The sequence below is a fragment of the Rhincodon typus genome, chromosome 19 (assembly GCF_021869965.1).
Source record: "Rhincodon typus isolate 14 chromosome 19, sRhiTyp1.1, whole genome shotgun sequence".
NCBI lineage: Eukaryota > Metazoa > Chordata > Chondrichthyes > Orectolobiformes > Rhincodontidae > Rhincodon > Rhincodon typus.
Window position 1 is genome coordinate 34,768,519 of NC_063350.1, and position 17,545 is coordinate 34,786,063.

At 38.3% G+C, this 17,545-nt stretch overlaps 1 non-coding gene across 1 annotated transcript; it reads left to right on the forward strand.

Annotated features, from left to right (window-relative positions):
- The first annotated feature begins 889 nt into the window (after nucleotides 1-889).
- LOC125485533 lies at nucleotides 890-993 on the forward strand. Its single transcript, XR_007264245.1, has one exon. It is a non-coding gene; the product is annotated as a U6 spliceosomal RNA (small nuclear RNA).
- The last annotated feature ends 16,552 nt before the right edge of the window (nucleotides 994-17,545 follow it).

Below are 17,545 nucleotides of genomic sequence, written 5' to 3' on the forward strand. Positions count from 1 at the left end.
GACACTACAAATTAAAAGTCAAACCAAACCAATAAAATAACTTGATCTTGGAAGTAATTTTGGTACCAAAAATAAGGAATCAGTAATAAATCAAGTAGCCAGATGTTGAAGTATACATGGCTGCAAAATTTAATACATGAGCAGTAGAAAATTGTCAAAATCTTAAAAATCTGACTGAAAATGTGACAAACTGAATGAAAACAGAATAAAATCATTTTATGAGTTCCCATAAGGTGCATACATTATTCCATAGTTTTTAAGACTGTTTCTCTTCTAGAAAATGGAAATTGCACTGCTCATGTCAGCAAAATTATATTTATAACAAGATTTGATTAGATGTCTTGCATCCTAAATACTTTTCCTGGAATGATGGTTGGAATTTTCAAAGACCATGAGCAATGAGCTTGGAGGTGAACAAGTTTGCGAAGTGACATTGGGAGACATATGGGTGTTCCTAATGTCTGCCCTTCTACTTTGTCAGTAATAAGAAAGGCGCTGGATTGGCAACCTGCCTGGTGTCTATAGAGTGTCTTGGGGTGGCACAGTGGCTCAGTGGTTAGTATTGCTGCCTCACAGTGCCAGGGCCCCAGGTTCGATTCCACCCTTGTGTGACTGTCTGTGTGGAGTTTGCACATTCTTCCCGTGTCTGCGTGGGTTTCCTCTGGGTGCTCTGATTTCCTCCCACAGTCCAAAGATGTGCAGGCTAGGTGGATTGGCCATGCTAAATTGCTTGTAGTGTTCAGGGACATGTAGGTTAGGTGGGTTGTAGGGGGATGGGTCTGGGTGGGATGCTTAGTGGGTTGGTGTGGACTTGTTGGGCCAAAGGGCCTGTTTCCACACTGTAGGGATTCTATGATGCTCTTAAGTGGTCAATTAAAGGACATCTCCTGTGTTCACTTTGATAGCGCACTTCCTAAAATTGGAACAATATATTGAAGATCAGCATGGCCCCTGTGCAAGAACGACATGCAAATTCATGAAAAGAGGTCTTATGGAGTCACGTAGCACAGAAAAAGACCCTTTGATCCAACTCAACCATGCCGACAAAATTTCCTAAACTAAACCAGTCCCACTTGCCTGTATTTGGCCCATATTGCTCTAAACTTTTCCTATTTATGTACTTGTCCAAACGTCTTTTAAGCGTTGTAACTGTACCTGCATCTGCCACTTCCTTTGGCCGTTCATTACACATTTGAACCACACTCTGTGAGAAAAAGTTGCCCCTCAAGTCCCTTTTAAATCTTTCTCCTCTCACCTTAAAAATATGCCCTTTAATTTTGAATTCCCCTACCCTGGGAAAAGACCTTGGCTACTCACTTTATCTATGACCCTTGTGATTTTAGGAAACTCTATAAGGTCACCTCTCAACCACCTACGCTCAAGTGAAAAAAATCCCAGTCTATCCAGCCTCTCCTTATAACTCAAACCTTCTAGTCCTGGCAACATTCTGATAAATCTTTTCTGCACTTTCTCCAATTTGATCTTGGGCCTGGTATCCATTAGACCCCTAACTTGCAGAAGCAATGTTGGACTCACTGGTAACGTTTACTTTAAAGATACATTCTGATTGATCTGCATTTAGTCAATTTCTGTTTGGTAATTTAACAGACAATAATAAACTGCGTATCAGGGCAACCCCCTGTCAAAGTTGCAACCTTGCTTCTGGAATTCGAAAGAGCAGCCAGCAGATGTTACACCCAGCTGGGACCCCCAAGGTGTCACAGGCCATTAGGCCTCAGCAGGAGGCACTCGATTAATTAGACTGGAAGCTGTCAGGCAAACAGATCCCTGAGCCCTTGGTCAGTTGCAATCTTGCAATTAATAAATGTGCAGGCTAGGTGGATTGGTTATGCTAAATTGCCCATAGTATTCAGGGATGTGTAAATTAAGGGGATGGGTCTGGGTGAGATGTTCTGGGTGGAATATTCTGAGGGTCGGTGTGGACTTGTTGGGCCGAAGGGCCTGTTTCCATACTGTAGGCTTCTATGATCTATGATTATCCTTAGACAATGCCCCAATACCTAACAACAATCTAAAACAGCATTTAAAACTGACAGCTGTTTTTTCAACCTAACAAACACTTTATGTATTGGAGGTAGACCTTACACTAATGTATTGTCCAGTATGTTTCAAAAGTACTTAACAGTTACTCTGCTGATGGTACAATTGTCAAAAGTTCCACTGAAGCAAATGCCCATAAACAACGACTGGGTGAGCAGACACCCCATCTATTTTGATGGATGTTGCCGAACAAGAGAAATGCTGGTCACAGGACCACAACAACTTCCACTGTGCCTCAAACACTGGCAACAACATCTTGATATCAGCTATGGAATACCATCTCTGCGGCAGCAGGTCACAGGTTCAAGCCCCAATCCTAGACAGTCGAGCACATCATCTTAGGTGACCTTCCAGTGTTGTCCTGAGTAAGCCAACATGTAGAAGATGTTCAAGGTACATGGAAACCCTTCCATGGCTCTTTTTGGAGGGAGAACCAGGGAGTGCCCTGGTGGAGGGTCCATTAAGTTCGAAAACAGAGCAGAAGTTTTGGAAGAGGCCAGTCGACTCAACTTCATAAATGAACGTAGGCAGATCAAGAGGGATGAGCAGGGATAACGCATCAATCACACACGAGGGCTTCATAACTTTGGTTAAGGCACTGCTTTATTGATTTGGCAGAAATTTGATTGTACAGACTCAAATGCAGTTGCAGGACAGATTTGGTAGGTACAGCACATTCCACAATTCTACAAAAGAAAGGGAGGTTTGAGATTTGGGGGCGGAGTTGGTGGAGGGAGAAGGAGGAGGAGAGAAGGGGTGTGCAGGTTGATTTTTAAAGCCCACCAAGACCAGTGGAATACAAAGTAAAGACCTACTGTTTAGATTAATCTCTGCATCCATTGCACAAAATGAAAAGAAAATCACACACACATATTTTGAACCTATTGTCACAAACATCTTGGGCAAGTATATGCATAATGTGCTGAAATAGAATTTACTTAAGGAACAGATGGGCCCATCAACTGCTACAAATATTCAGCAGTGAATGTTGAATTATACCTGATGCATTTTCTGTGCCACAGCAAGTTGATCCACATACTTTAGCACTGGAGTTGTCTGGCTTTCTGTGAAATGACTTTGTTCAGTTTCAGTGTGCGTCACAACAGTAGCATCTCTACCTCTGGGCCAGAAAGTTTGTGTTCACTTCAGGACCCACTGACCATGGAGCTGCTTCTTTAAACACTCAAATAAGTTAATCAATAAAAAATGCCACTTCCACTGGCATTTAGATACATGGAATGTTACTCCTTTTGGGACTCCATTATCCATGAAGGGAATCCCAGCTGACAAATAGTTGCTCCCATGGTAATGATGTCACCTTCTCTTAGCAACCTGACCCCCTCCCCTCTACACTTAATGGAGCCTGCTATGACCCCTTTTCTGTCTGGACCTGATGTCCCGAGGTCCCATTAACAGCCTTCAGGGCACATGAACTTCAATTCCTCCTCATTTTCACTCTTTATATTAGGCCCTTGGAGTGATACTACCCATGTGTTCCACTGAGTTCTGGGCCATGTATTTTATCATTAGTTGAATGTCTGTCCATCTATCCCTTAGAGGATTCTTAAAATTTATGATTGGTTATTCAATCTACCCAAATCAGTATGATTCTAGGCATTGAAACCAGTTATCATGGTATTTCTAAGCAAGCAGTATATACAATGGCTCAAGTGCATCTAACTACATCAGGTCATGGATAGGTTAAACATTCTGAGCTCAGCATACAGTCTGAAAAGAGCTTCTTTTTGTTCATTATTCATTACAATTTGCCATTTTTATGCATTTCTCTCACTCTATCACACTCATACTCAATCACACATGATTGCGTGGAAGTTGAAATGCAACACCATTTAAGGAGAATTTAATTTTACTCATCTGTAATGAATGTTTAATTAAGAAACTGATTTCTAATTCCTAATAAACTTTCTTTTTTGTGGAGTTAAAGGTGTTGGTATAATTCCCATACTTTGTTATACTAACAAAATTTTGTTCTTGCTATGAATAATTGCTATTCCGCCAAGTGAAAGCTTTAATTATATGTATGTCTGATCTGTATTCATCAAAACAAGCTACCTTTTGAGATTATATACAGAGTTCAATTTAAAATATAGGCAATAATTTTAGAAAAAGGGTGTAAAGAGTGACTAGGTGGATTCAATGCTTGTTACACCTGTCCATTTCAAAGTCTAGATTCAGCCCACAGCTTGGTCTTAATTACTGATTAGCACAATTTGAACTTGTCTAGAGATGCTAAAGCAGAACCCAGCAGTTAGCCTGCAAGAGCAGATTGGATACAATTTTCATGGAGTTGTATATGTGGACTCCTTGTAACCACCACCACAGAAGTTGTGAAATGCTGTGGCTAGCACATAGTGACATATTGTAGGATGGCACAGAAGCTGAGGGAATGGCCACACAGGTTCTCCAATGTGGCAGTATAGGTCCTGCTGGAGATGTCCACAGAAGGGGTATTGCCCAGCCCCTGTGCTGCACTCCTTTTCTTTTCTCCTGGTCCTTTATTCTTCTCTCATTCTAAATCAGACCAAAGATTATTCCTAGTAAAATGTTGACAATTAAGCACTCCCTTTCGCCTGGTGAATACGATAAGGTGTCCAATACGATGGAGGAGCAATGTGTTATTCTTATTAAGTGAAATCTTCAGAGAATTTCTGGAATAAATATTGCTCAATGTTGGTGAATTTTCGACGAGGTGTTCTAGAAAATTACAGTATGTGTTTCAGAGGTCCTGTTAACACATTGAGCAGTCAATCATACGAAAAGATGTGTATCCCTTTAAGGACTGCTTAAAGCTGACATCAATGCTGTACTTTCCCATAAACAGCTGTTTGTTGTTAGATGAGGGTGGAACCATAGCCGCCAAAATCCCATGCAGACTCTTCGATGAGCACTGCCCGACTTTTTAAAAGACATAGACTGTTTAGTGAGCCTTCAGGTGGCAGTTACTATTACTGTATGCAACTCACTTACCAAAACAGTCAAATATCTTAAAAAGGCACCTTGGCCACCTCAGATGCTCCTTAATGCTTAAAAAAAATTGTAAAAATTGCCACAGTAATATTTATGCAGATGTTTGCTTTTTGCAGAACTTGTACTTGCACAAATTTTAGTTAGGCTCAGGCCCCTGAATTGAATACGAAAGAACATCCTTGTTATGTGGAGTATTGTGCCATAATTACCCGGGGGTGGGGGTGGGGGAGGGGGGTAGAGTCAGTTTAGCTCAGTTGGCTGGTTTCTAATGCCAACAGTGTGGGTTTATTTTCTACACCAGTTGATGTTACTGCAAAAGATTCTCCTTCTTAACCTTCTCCCCTCTTCTGAGGCATGGTGACCCTCAGGTTAAGCCGCCACTAATCATCTCTCTCTAATGAGAGAGCAGACCTATACTTTATCTTTATTAGTCTGAAACTGGCCATTGTGTTGGCTTAATTTCAGTTCAACGTTCAACTACTGTGAAAAGATAGAGATATAAAACAAGTTCTTGTCTCAGTGGTTGAGATTCTTTGGGATTCTTGAAAGAATTGTGGAGGCTGAATCATTGAATATATTCAAGACAGAAGTAAACAATTATTGAAGTATGGGGGAGTCAAAGTTATGTGGTAGAGGCAGAAAAAGGGAGATGAAGCCAAGATCAGATCAGTCATGTTGTTATTGAATGACGGAACAGTCTTGAACTGTGTGGCCTACTTGTATCTCTTATGTTGTTATGCTTTTGTATTATTGAACAGCTCCCAGGAGCCAAGGAAGTGCTGAAGATATAAGCCTGGATCAAAAACCTAAATCCAGGACAGTGGCTTTCAGCACAGTTAACTAGCTTAGTTGGTTAGAGTATGATGCTAATGATTTGCCAATTGTAGGTCTGATTCACCCAAGGGTCATTTGTTTCCTCAGGATGAGGGTTGTTTCTTAACTTTGTTTCTTCTTGTGAACAATTTTAAAACTTTGGAAAGAAGCTTACAGAAGGTCTGCAATAATTACAAGCACCACTGCAAACCCCCAGATCTGGTGAGAACTCATCGACTTGAAATCTTATCCCTATCTTAGATGTTTCCAGATTTGCAGTGTGCTTCTGGCGTTTTCTGCCTTTACTTCAGATTTTCAGCATCAGCAGTATTTTCATTGTTATTTTACGATAAGGCAAAATCAAAGGCAACATATGGGAAAGCACTTTGAAAAAGAATATTGTTGGGATCTGGAATGCACTGCTTGAGAATGTAGAGGAAGTTTCTACAATCATGGCTTTTGAAAGGGAACTGGATAATTTATCTAGATTACAGGGAAAGGGAGGGGACTGGAACTAGGTGTGTTCCTCTTGAAGAGAACTGATATATAAGCACCTACAGTTTCCCTACAAGCCACTCACCAACCTGACTTGGAGATATATTGCTGTTCCTTCAGTACCGCTGGGTCAAAATTGCAGGACACACACCCAAACAGCATTATGGGCAATAGCCCCTCCATGTATTTTTTGCACATATATTTCCAAGGTTTGTGTACGGCAAAAACATCCAAAACCCCCAAAAGTCAATGCGTCATACACGAATTGGTGTGTGCAGAACCTTGGTTGAATGTCAGAGCTGCTGTTCGGCTTAGAGTGAACACTAATTGTGGGACTCCCTGCAGCAAGTGGGCTGCAGTGGCTCAAAACAAAAGTTCACTACCATTATCACAAGGTCAAATAGGGATGGGTAATAAATTCTGGCTCAATTAGTGATGCCAACATCCCATGAATGAACAAAAAAAGGACATGAAAAGCTGAATAACTCCTTCAATGCATAATCATTTTGTGCTTCACTGTTTGATACCATTCCAAGTTTAATAAATCTATAGATGGCTATACTTCTAAGCTTAACAAAATAAGGTTGATATTAACAAAAGATCATAAGACATTGGAGCTAAAGTAGGCCATTTGGCCCAATGAGTCTGTTCTGCCATTCAATGAGATCGTTGCTGATCTGATAATCCTCAACTTCACTTTCCTGCCTAATCCCCATAATCCTTGATTCCCTAAATGATTAGAAATATGTTTATCTCAGCAGTGAACCCTCTGTTCTCTGAGAGAGAAAGAAGTTGTGCTCACCTCTACCTTAGGGTGACTCCATTTTCTGAGATGTTTCTCTCTGGCCCTAAACTTTCCAACAGATGGAAACAACCTCTCAGCATCTACACTGTCAAATCCCTAAGAGTCCTATATGTTCCAATAAGATCATCTGTCTTTGTTCTAAACTCCAATGAGTTTACTTAACTTCTCCTCAAAGGAAAATCATTCCATACCCAGGATCAACCTGGTAAACCTTCTCTGAACTGTTTCCAATGCTAGTTTACCCTTCCATAGATAAGGAAACCAAAACTTTTCATGGTATTCTAGCTGTGGTCTGACTAGTCCCATGCATAGTTTTAGAAATAGCTCCTTGTTTTTACCCTCTATTCGCTTTGAAATGAAGACCAACATTTCATTTACTTTCTCTGCCATTCACTGAACGTGAATGCTGGCTTCTTGTGATTCATGTACTAACACACTCTAACCCTCCTGCATTCTAGCTTTCTGCAGTCTTTCTCGATTTAAATAATATGTACACCTTCTATTCTTCCTGCCAAAGTACATAACCTGATACTTTCCCACATTATATTCCATCAGCCAGGTATTTTTCTCCACTCACTTAATCTGTTTATGTTCCTCTGTAAACTCATCGTGTTATCTTCGCTACTTGCCTTCCCACCTATTTCATGTCAAATGCAAACTTGGCTATAAAACATACACTTCTGTCATCCAAGCAATATATATCATAAATATTTGTGATTCCAACAGTGGCACTCCAGTTGTTTCAGGTTGCCATCGTGAAATTGCCCCCCTTACCCCAACCCTCTATCTTCTATTATTTAGCCATTCCTCTATCCATGCAAATACACTAACCCAACACTATGGGAGTCTTATTAAGTAGCCTCATTCATGGTCCCTTATTGAATACCTTTTGAAAATCCAAGTATATTACATCTGCACGTTCCCCTTTATCTCCACTTCTTCTTAGTTCCTCAAAGAACTACAATAAATTTTTCAGGCATAATTTTCTTTTCATGAAGTCATGCTGACTCTGCCTGATTTTATTATGCGTTTCTAAATATATTCCTGTTACATCCCTTATAATTAATTATAATGTTTTCCCAATGATAGATGCAATGCTAACTGGTCTATATTTACCTGTTTTTGCCTCTCTTCCTTTTTGATTGCAAGTGTTAAATTGAGAGTTTCCAATCATCTGAGACTTTATTAAAAGAAGGATTACTGGAAGATTACTACCATTGCATTGACCAACCCTGCAGCTATTTTCTTTAAAATCCTAGGATGCAAACCATCAGGTTCAGGAGCTTATCAGTCTTTAGCCATGTTAGCTTTCCTAGTACTTGCTTTCAAGTAATATTTATAGTATTTATTTCCTCCATCACTTTGTCCCTTAATTATTTAGCATTCTTGGAATTCTATTTGTATCCTCTACCATGAAGACTGATGTGAAGTATTTGTTCAACACTTTTCCCATTTTCTGGCTCCCTAGTTATATTTCTCCAGTGTCATTTTCTAAGGGGCCTAAGTTCACTGTTGCCTGTCTCTTCCTTTTTACATATTTAAAGAAGATCTTACTGTCTGCTTTTATGTAACTTGTTAGTTTTCCCTCATCATTTATTTTCTCCCACTTGATTTGACATTTTTCTTAACTTGCCTGGTTAACCATGGTTAGTTTATCTCCTTTCTAGAATTTTAATTACTATATTATAGAGAAACCCAGTTGCGTGTAATGTTAGTAGCTTAAAAGATGCATGGCGAATTCTCTCCTTATATGAATATCTGGCAATGTAGTGCACAAAGCCAATAACACTTAAACTAGCACCATGCAAGCTGAAATGTCACTGATAGCATCAGTTAAGGACCAAAGAAATTAATGACCAGGAGGACCAAAAAAAAGTTGAATCTTCCATTAGAAGTAGAACCAATGGAACAACCTGAGGGTGGAAGTAACCAACAGTCCAGAGTTCTACTTCCCTCAAGATAGTAGACTGCACTCAATGGATCCACATTCTCTATGCAACAACTGCACACAGCCTCCATAAATGGAATTTCAAGGATTTCCAAATATGACACTGGTCATCCAGTTCAACTGTTCACCACATTGTGGATGTGTATAGCTGACAAAAATTTGGATTTAGACTTGGAAAGCTGCAAGTTGTCACCCATAAGTTGAAGTCAAAAATGCAGCTTCAGTATGAGAAAAAGAGGGATATGCATGATGTGCAGTAATAATGATCTCACTATGTTAAATGTTTTAAAATACACCCCTATCAATTCAAATTAATATGACATTTGAGCATCATAACAGGCTAAATGGAAACAGTTTCTGTACCAGATAAATGATCAGTTAATTTTACTTACTTAATTAGATACTGGGAGCATTGCTGCAAAGACTGAATGAGGAATAAACCCAATACATTTAAAATACAATGGCGCAATTCTGCAATAAATGCTGAAACAATGATACTTGCTACTGACCTCAAAGAAAGCTGCTCACAAATATATCAATTTCTGTGCAGTATTTTTTGCTCTTTCCTGGTGTTAATTTGAAACAAGTACCAAGTCAAGAGAATCTCCAGGAATCCAGAAATGTTATATAATCGAGTAATATAAGCAGCCATAGACAGCAAACCAGAAATTAAATGCACTGCTTATTCTTCACTCCTAGCTAAATTTTACTGAACAAAATAAATTGTTGGGGCACATATATAACATTAAGTTAGAAAATCAAACAACATTAGTTACATATTTTAAAAATTATAAGACATATTTGGAATTATTTTTATCATAATGGAACAATTTGATGTTGCACAATTATAAAATGAGTTTTTTTTCTGAGTCAGTAGACCTGCTCGCCAGTAACAGTTCACCAGAACTCAGTGCACTTTTAAATACCCAGTTACAACTCATTCAATACAGTGGACCATTTTCATGGGCTTTTACAGTGAGAATAATAGAGCAAAAGGTTAGTTTTCACCAGTTCAATTATTTCTATTTGGTTTTATACTGAGCAGACTTCAACTGTTCCTTCTATGGAGATGCGCAGAATTATTAACAGCAACTTCTCGATATACACATTTTTGCATGTGTGGCCTTCAGAAGCGGCTGTCAGTTTAAAAGAAATACTGATTATTAACACTTACAGCTTTGTTGACATTATTACAGTGAAATATGGGCTCTCTTCAGGTGCCAAATTGGAATACCTGCTATTATATTTCTTCTTGTAAATGTAGTTATTTTGCTATGGGTATTGTTTCACGGTTTTCTACTTAAGCAGAAAAAATAAAAATGGGAAAAATTAGCATAGAAATATCAAGTAAAGCAAGTTGTCTGCCAAGCAAAAAGGGGATATAGATGCAAAACAAATAAAAGATTGAGAGGAAATATACAAAGTTGAAGGCACTGTGAGGTGATGACAAGACCTGAGATTATTTTGGCTGCAGAACTGCATATTTAGTAATTTAATGCATAGGAAATCACACACATCAAAGTTAAGAAATGATGCTTTCAAAATCAGTTTATTGGAAAAACATTGGCTAACCAAAGACACGAGATAAGTAACTCATTTATTTGTCTTATGAAGCTGCTCAATCAGGGAGTGAAACACTAAAGATTCTACAACAGTTGCTTGTTTTGAACTTTTAAGGAATGAAATTTACAGTGATCAAAACATGTTACTTTGGTAAGGTGTTTATCACTGTTACAGGAAAAAGGCAATTTACTTTCCTCAAGCAGTCTCCAGAATGCAGATTTATATGCAAATAGCCCAACATTATCTGCAAGTAGTGCCATTGAAAAGGGCAAGATATTCTGGTCTCATCAAAACATGCAAGTGCCTACAAGATTTTCATATTGGAGGGGCAAAGCCACACTTGATATATTAATAAACAAATGCACCACAGCCTACATGTCTTCTTGTCAAACAACTTTTCAATATCTTTTTTTAATCTCTCACGCTGTAATGTTTTTCTCAATTAAATCCTTTTAAAATATTTCAGTTTTAATGATAGCTAATCTCAATGACATTATGTGTAAACCAAGTACTGCTGCCAAAAAGACTTGTCAAGTACTTAATCATGTTGATTATCAATCAAAGTCACTTTGGTTACTTTTTACTTTTCATATTCTACATATTGAATTGAAATATAACTAAAATGTCTTCATCTTATGGACCAGACCAAACCCCTTCAAAAAAATTAAGAACACAGCATAGACCCCAATTTTTTCTTATTTTTAAAAGCAAGTGTAAGGTGTCATGTTCCAAATGCAGTTTGATTGGTCAAACCACCAGGCTTGAAGCAAAACACACTTTATTCTTACACTATAGTTAAAATACAAATGGAAGAAAGAAGAATTGGCATAACAACTGTACTGGAAAACTTAACATATAATGGATTATTTAACTACTAAACAGCAAAGGTTCTAAAATAGTAACATCCCGTAAACATGCCTTTGGCAAAGGCAAATTCAGTAAATTAGATTGTCTCACATGCAATTCTAGAAGCAGGAAGAGACCCCCAGCTTTAGGTTGCAGCAGAGACAGGAATAACAGCTTCCACATTCCAGCTTCAAGACCCCAGCAGCAATTGAAAGTTAAGCTACAATCCTGGTTCTGTGGAGCTTGACCCCACCCTTTCATGGTGCTTCTATTGTTCCAACTTTAAAAAAAAACAACATCTCACAAGCTGTTTACTTTATTGGTTTTAAGCAGCCCACTTGGTACCTCTGTCTCAATCTCTCCATAAAAATGAAGACAAAATACACCTCTTAATGTCGTGGTATTGTCACATTCATACGACAAAACTATGGCAAAAACAACATGTTGGCTATCCATTCATTTGTATTGAAAAAATGTTATGAAGTTTGGAACAGAAATGAAAAAAGGCAGTGTAAAGTTCTTTCTCATTGGAAATATCTGTGAGTCTGTTTATCGTCAACCAGGCTTGACAGCAGTTACTTTACGTTATTATTGTAAAGAAGAAAAGAGCCGTGTTATTGAAAATAGTCAGTATATTTAGGAGGCTGAGAACATTGTAATAACTGAAGGCTGAATTCAGTTCTTCATTTATTGCCAACTGGATATAATAGCCTAATGCCTAATATACCAGATTACAAATGCATAGTCATTAGTTATAAATCCCAGTAAAGGTGCTATGAAACTGAAATCAACCAACCTATTAATTTTGACCAACACCAAAAAGTGGCCAGTAAGCTATTGGATTTCCATAAAGATCCAACTGATACAGTAATATCTCTGAGGGTTAATTCTGCAACAGTTCCCACATCAGTCTAATATAATATTACAGACCATACAAACAAATGAATTCTAAAGATAATAGGGTAGGATTAAGTGAGATGATAAAAAAAATTAAAATTGCAATCTTGACCCCAACGATCTCCAATTTGCCCATGCCTGCTTTTTTGGAGGTGAGAGAAGAGAAAGGCAGACAGTGTTCCCAGGAGGCACATAAATATCACTAACAGGAAACTCCAATTGAGCTAAAAAGATTCAGCCTACCATACGAATGAGTAACGTGGCAGCTTCAGGACTGGACCTTTGGCGGACCAAGAAGTTTTCCTACAACTGGAAATCAGGTATATTCAATGTACAAATACATAAAAAAAAGTGAAGACTTCACCTTGATTTGTATCAATCACATGCTAACTAATACATGAATTTTCAACCAAACACCAATAAGAGAATTTGGGCTATCCAAGCCGGACAAACTAAAACAAAAAGTAACATGAATGAAAATCGATCCAGATCCTGCTCCAGGGAGAACTGGAAGTTCTTCAGGTGCCAAAACATGAAGATTGCCAGACCAGACGGTACTGGATTACGGAGGTACAACTTGTATGCAGACAGTGCCTCCCAATGATTGCTGAATCATTCAAACAACATCTCTCTGCGGGATGTTGTGATAAGCCATACTCAACCAGCCTGTGGCCATAAAGCTCAGAATAGTGTCCAGTGCTAGCTTAGATTCTGCAATTGGGCAAAACATCTCTTAAACAATACCAAATTGCAAAACAAATTACACAAAGAACAAGTTTAAGATTATCAGTCAGGCTTGCAACGTGGCTAACTCAAGCCTGCTAGAAGCTGCATACATTCAAGCACAGGGCTGTATGCTCTTCAAGCAGTAAGAACACATTCATCATTGCACTTTTCTTAGCTAAATAAAAACATGGAGGACAGCTATTCTCTGGTGCATTCTTCATGGCAATCAGAGTCAAATTGCATTTTTAAAAGTTAAACAATTGCCTGGGGGAGTTACTGTTCCCTGGGACATTCTCCAAGGTAATGTTCCGACCAACCAGAATTAAGTTGCTAACCAATCAGTGTCCTTTTTTTCCATGCAGTATGAATTGTTGTTCCCCTTGAAATTTGACATTCTCATATCTGTCCTGATGGGAATGTGAAAAGTAGACTTGGTCTTGTGTTGTTGACAAAGAATACTTAAAGATACAGCTGACATAAGGAAAATGTTAACCTTATTTGAGAAACATCTTACTGTGTTTTTATTTTGCCACATAGCTGCAAACCGAGCAGGGAAAGGTGGCATTGCATCACTTTTTGTTATGAGTTATACTGTGTCTCATTTATAAGTCATATAGTCAAACTCCCTACACTAGAAGAGCAAGATGAAAAACTCAAAGCACCTCCTTTACATACTCAGAACGTTTACAATCTATTAACAATCTCAAGTTTTGTACTACCAAGTGACTATTTGGATAAAATTTCTGCTCATTATAATTTATTTCCATGCTACAATCTTGCTAAATGTTAATTTTCCTGTTAAGAGTGTTAGCTTGAAGTTGATAAGTAAAAACATCCATTGCATGAGAAGGTACTAGAAGCAAACCATTGCAGTTGATCTGAGTTACTTGCTAAATCCAATGGAAATGCAAATACTCTGAAACTTACATGAAGGAACAAAGGAGGAACAAGGGCTAAAGTTCAGAGCTTCAGAATCTGTGGTATTGTTATCATGGATATGAGCTTTAAATTACGGTGCCACTACTATCAATTCCAAATAAAAAGGCAAAGGCTGACACATGTTGCATCTTTGGTTCGCAAAAAGCTTCAAATTTTAACATTACTGTATTGCTAATATACAAAATTTCAAAAATTTCATCCTAAGCAGCTCCACAGTTTTGCACCCAGGCTTAAAGAGAACATTGATATATTTTTAAACTCAGACTTTTTATTTCTGTTGTCTATTCTGAGTAGTTGGCTCAAATTGGTCAGACAGTATTCTTGAATATTTGAAAGTTTCTGTTACATTCACCTCAAGGGCAACATTTCGGTTTTGACGTTAGAAATACAGCATAATGTCTAGGAAAAACTGTTGGACATATTACTGACAGTTACAATCTCTTTTGTTCTTCACTTCTGCACCTCTTTTCCACTTAATGACATTTCTTTTTCTTATCTATTTCACACACTCTTCCTTCCTTGATGTTACGTTTCTCTTTTTTTATAGACTAGAAATTGGTGCTAGTATAGCAACTTACATTAGTAGCCAACACTCATAATCTGAATGAAAAACAGAAAAAAATGCTGGAAATCACAGTGACTGAGGCAGCATCCATGGAGAGTGAGTAAGCTGATGTTTTGAGTCTAGATGACTCTTCATCAGAGCTGAAGTGAAGTGTTGGGGGCCAGCATTTATCCAGTAGTGAAGGGGAGGTGGTGTGCTGGGAGAGAGGCTGCTGATAGCGCAGATTAAGTCATCGGAATGTGAGAATGGCAGAAAAAATGGTGTGTCTAACTGCCAAACAGAAAAGAAAAGCTAGTCCCATGGGATTGGGGCGAGGGGAGTGAGGACATGGTGACAGAGAATGCAATAAGTAAAGATCCCTCAACTATTGCATAAATGCTGCCCCCCCCCCACACTTCACGTCAGCTCTGATAAAGAATCATCTAGACTTGAAAAATTAGCCTACTGTCTCTCCTTGGATGCTGCCTGACCGTCTGTGATTTTTGCTTTGAGTACAGATTCCAGCATCTGCAATAATTTACTCCTACATATAATCTGTATGTGCTGCATTTCCACTCCTGTGAAATTCCTGAGGCAGTGCTGTCTCAATAGGCTCAGGCTTAGTGGATTAGTACTCTCAAAATTATGCTATAAATTTCATGCTAAGAACCTTATGCCTGGGGATGGATCTGCCCATGGCTATGTGACTATAGTTCTCAATTGTTTAAATTTCTATTCTGTTTAGGAAATATCAATTTTGTACCTAGAGTTTCAACAGACAGTTGACGGACACTTTATTTATGAAGGTCAACTCCCTTGTCTCCATTCCCACTAAATGGAAACTTCTACCTGCTTGCCTGCTTTCTGAATGTACAGAGTTAAATACATGACATCCTTATAGCCATCCAAAACCTCAAATGCAATATGAAAAATAAATGTTCCTGATTCATAATTGAGGAAGAGCATCTGATTGTACAGGTCTATGTCCACTTGACTGCCGGGATGCAAGATGCTTTCGCCTGTACTTGGTATATTGGAAGGAAAGGGTTAACTAGAGCGATGACTTCTCAGAACTCGAGACACCTTTAATTCTGCTTAAACACATCTTTGTGGTAGCCACACACAAAGATAAAGAGAAGACAGAACAAGACCAATAATCATTTGAATCATCGCTGAGTAAATACTTGAGACATTAATGTAGCATTGTTCAGCTGCATGGATGGACTAGGCAGCCCTCAAGGCTATCTGGAATATTTTCATCCGCTGTCTATGCCATAATTTTGCTACAGAGACCTAATCACTGAGGTGGAAGAGATGGAGAAGACACTTAACTATAAGGCTTGCAAGCAGAAGTCTAAGTATCCCACTGTGTTCAGAAGATATGCTACTGCTGTTTCTGGAATTACTACATGCTGCATTGTAGACTACACTTCAGGCAACTGTTCATCCATAACTACACACATCTGACTCGTGGACTCATTCATACTACATTCCTTTCTCTGACTTCCCTGTGGTAAAATTATGAACAGTGCTGAAGACTTGGAAACACTTGGGCACAGTTAGGACTGGCAGTATTTATAGGCAGAGCAGAAGGCCAGCAGCCAAGGGACAAAATATGTAGCGTTTTGTGCAAATGTGCTTCATATGTCAAATTATAGCTGGCCAGGTTGTGAAGTGAGTATATAGGTGATTAAGAGATTAGGTAAGTGCTGCAGAGCTTATTTTTAATGTGATTGGGTCAGTCACTCAATGGTAATTTTCCTGGATTGTTACGGGTTGAAAAGAAAGTGGTTTCTGCTTCTTTGGATCTACAGGACACATTCATTTAGAAACATATTGAAACACAAAAAATAATAGACATTATTTCCCTATTTCAAACTATAAACTCAAAATATATAGATAATGGAAATATGCATGCAGAGCTATTTTTTCCCATGCTTTAACCATATAAAATAGCCAGAAAGCATGTTACGGGTTATATTCTTCATCCACCTCCAACAGCAAAACTTTAGTAGTGATTATTTTTACCCTCTTACGTACCCCCAAATTTTCACCAATATGCTTGACTGCTTTCTCTGTTTGGAATGCCTTCAGCTTGCACTTAGACTTGCTTCAAGATCCTTGTACTTGGATTGCACTCAGTGACTTTCAAAGTTGAAGTCTCCAGGCTCCTGATTAACACAACACTTGACCTTTCTGTTTCTTCTCATGTTGTGTATCTGCAAGGACAAACAGGAAAATGAATACAAAAATGTAGGGAAACATGGATTACACGAAAAAAGACCAGGCAACTGATAATCAATGAGTGCTGGCAATAGGCACAGAAATCTCCACTGTGTGCGCCCAGCAGTCTGAAAATTCAGTTCTTAATGGACTATTTGTTCCAAGGGTCATTCTGTTCAACTCATCATTTGGAAAGTACATCTGTGCCAGATCAACTAAATGAACTAGCAAACTAGAAAATAGTACAGCTAATAGAGCCTATATGGCAATTCACATTACGCTAGCAGAAGCACATGATGTATTGGTAGCTGTGGAGCAGAAGGTGTTTGCCAATGTTTCACAAGAGGGATGTCATGTCCATCTTTTCCTAAATTGAGAAATTATCAGAATAATTTTAAGTTCGCCTGGATAAAAAATTTGTATTTGTATTTTATGTAAAGATTTACCGCATTTTGCTTTTAAATACTTTTGATCTTATTGCCAACAAGAACATTGTGTCATCATCTGTCGCTAATTTTAATTTTATTACTTTGAAATTTGCTGCTTGTAATGTAAGATCTGGTATAATGGATTATTGATTTTTAGGAAATTGACTGCGTCAATTATTGCAAGCTGTTGTTCCTCAGAAAGAAATGTGGAATATTCTTCCACCACCTTCTTCAGTTATTACATTTTTGAATAGTCTTGTTGCTTTCCT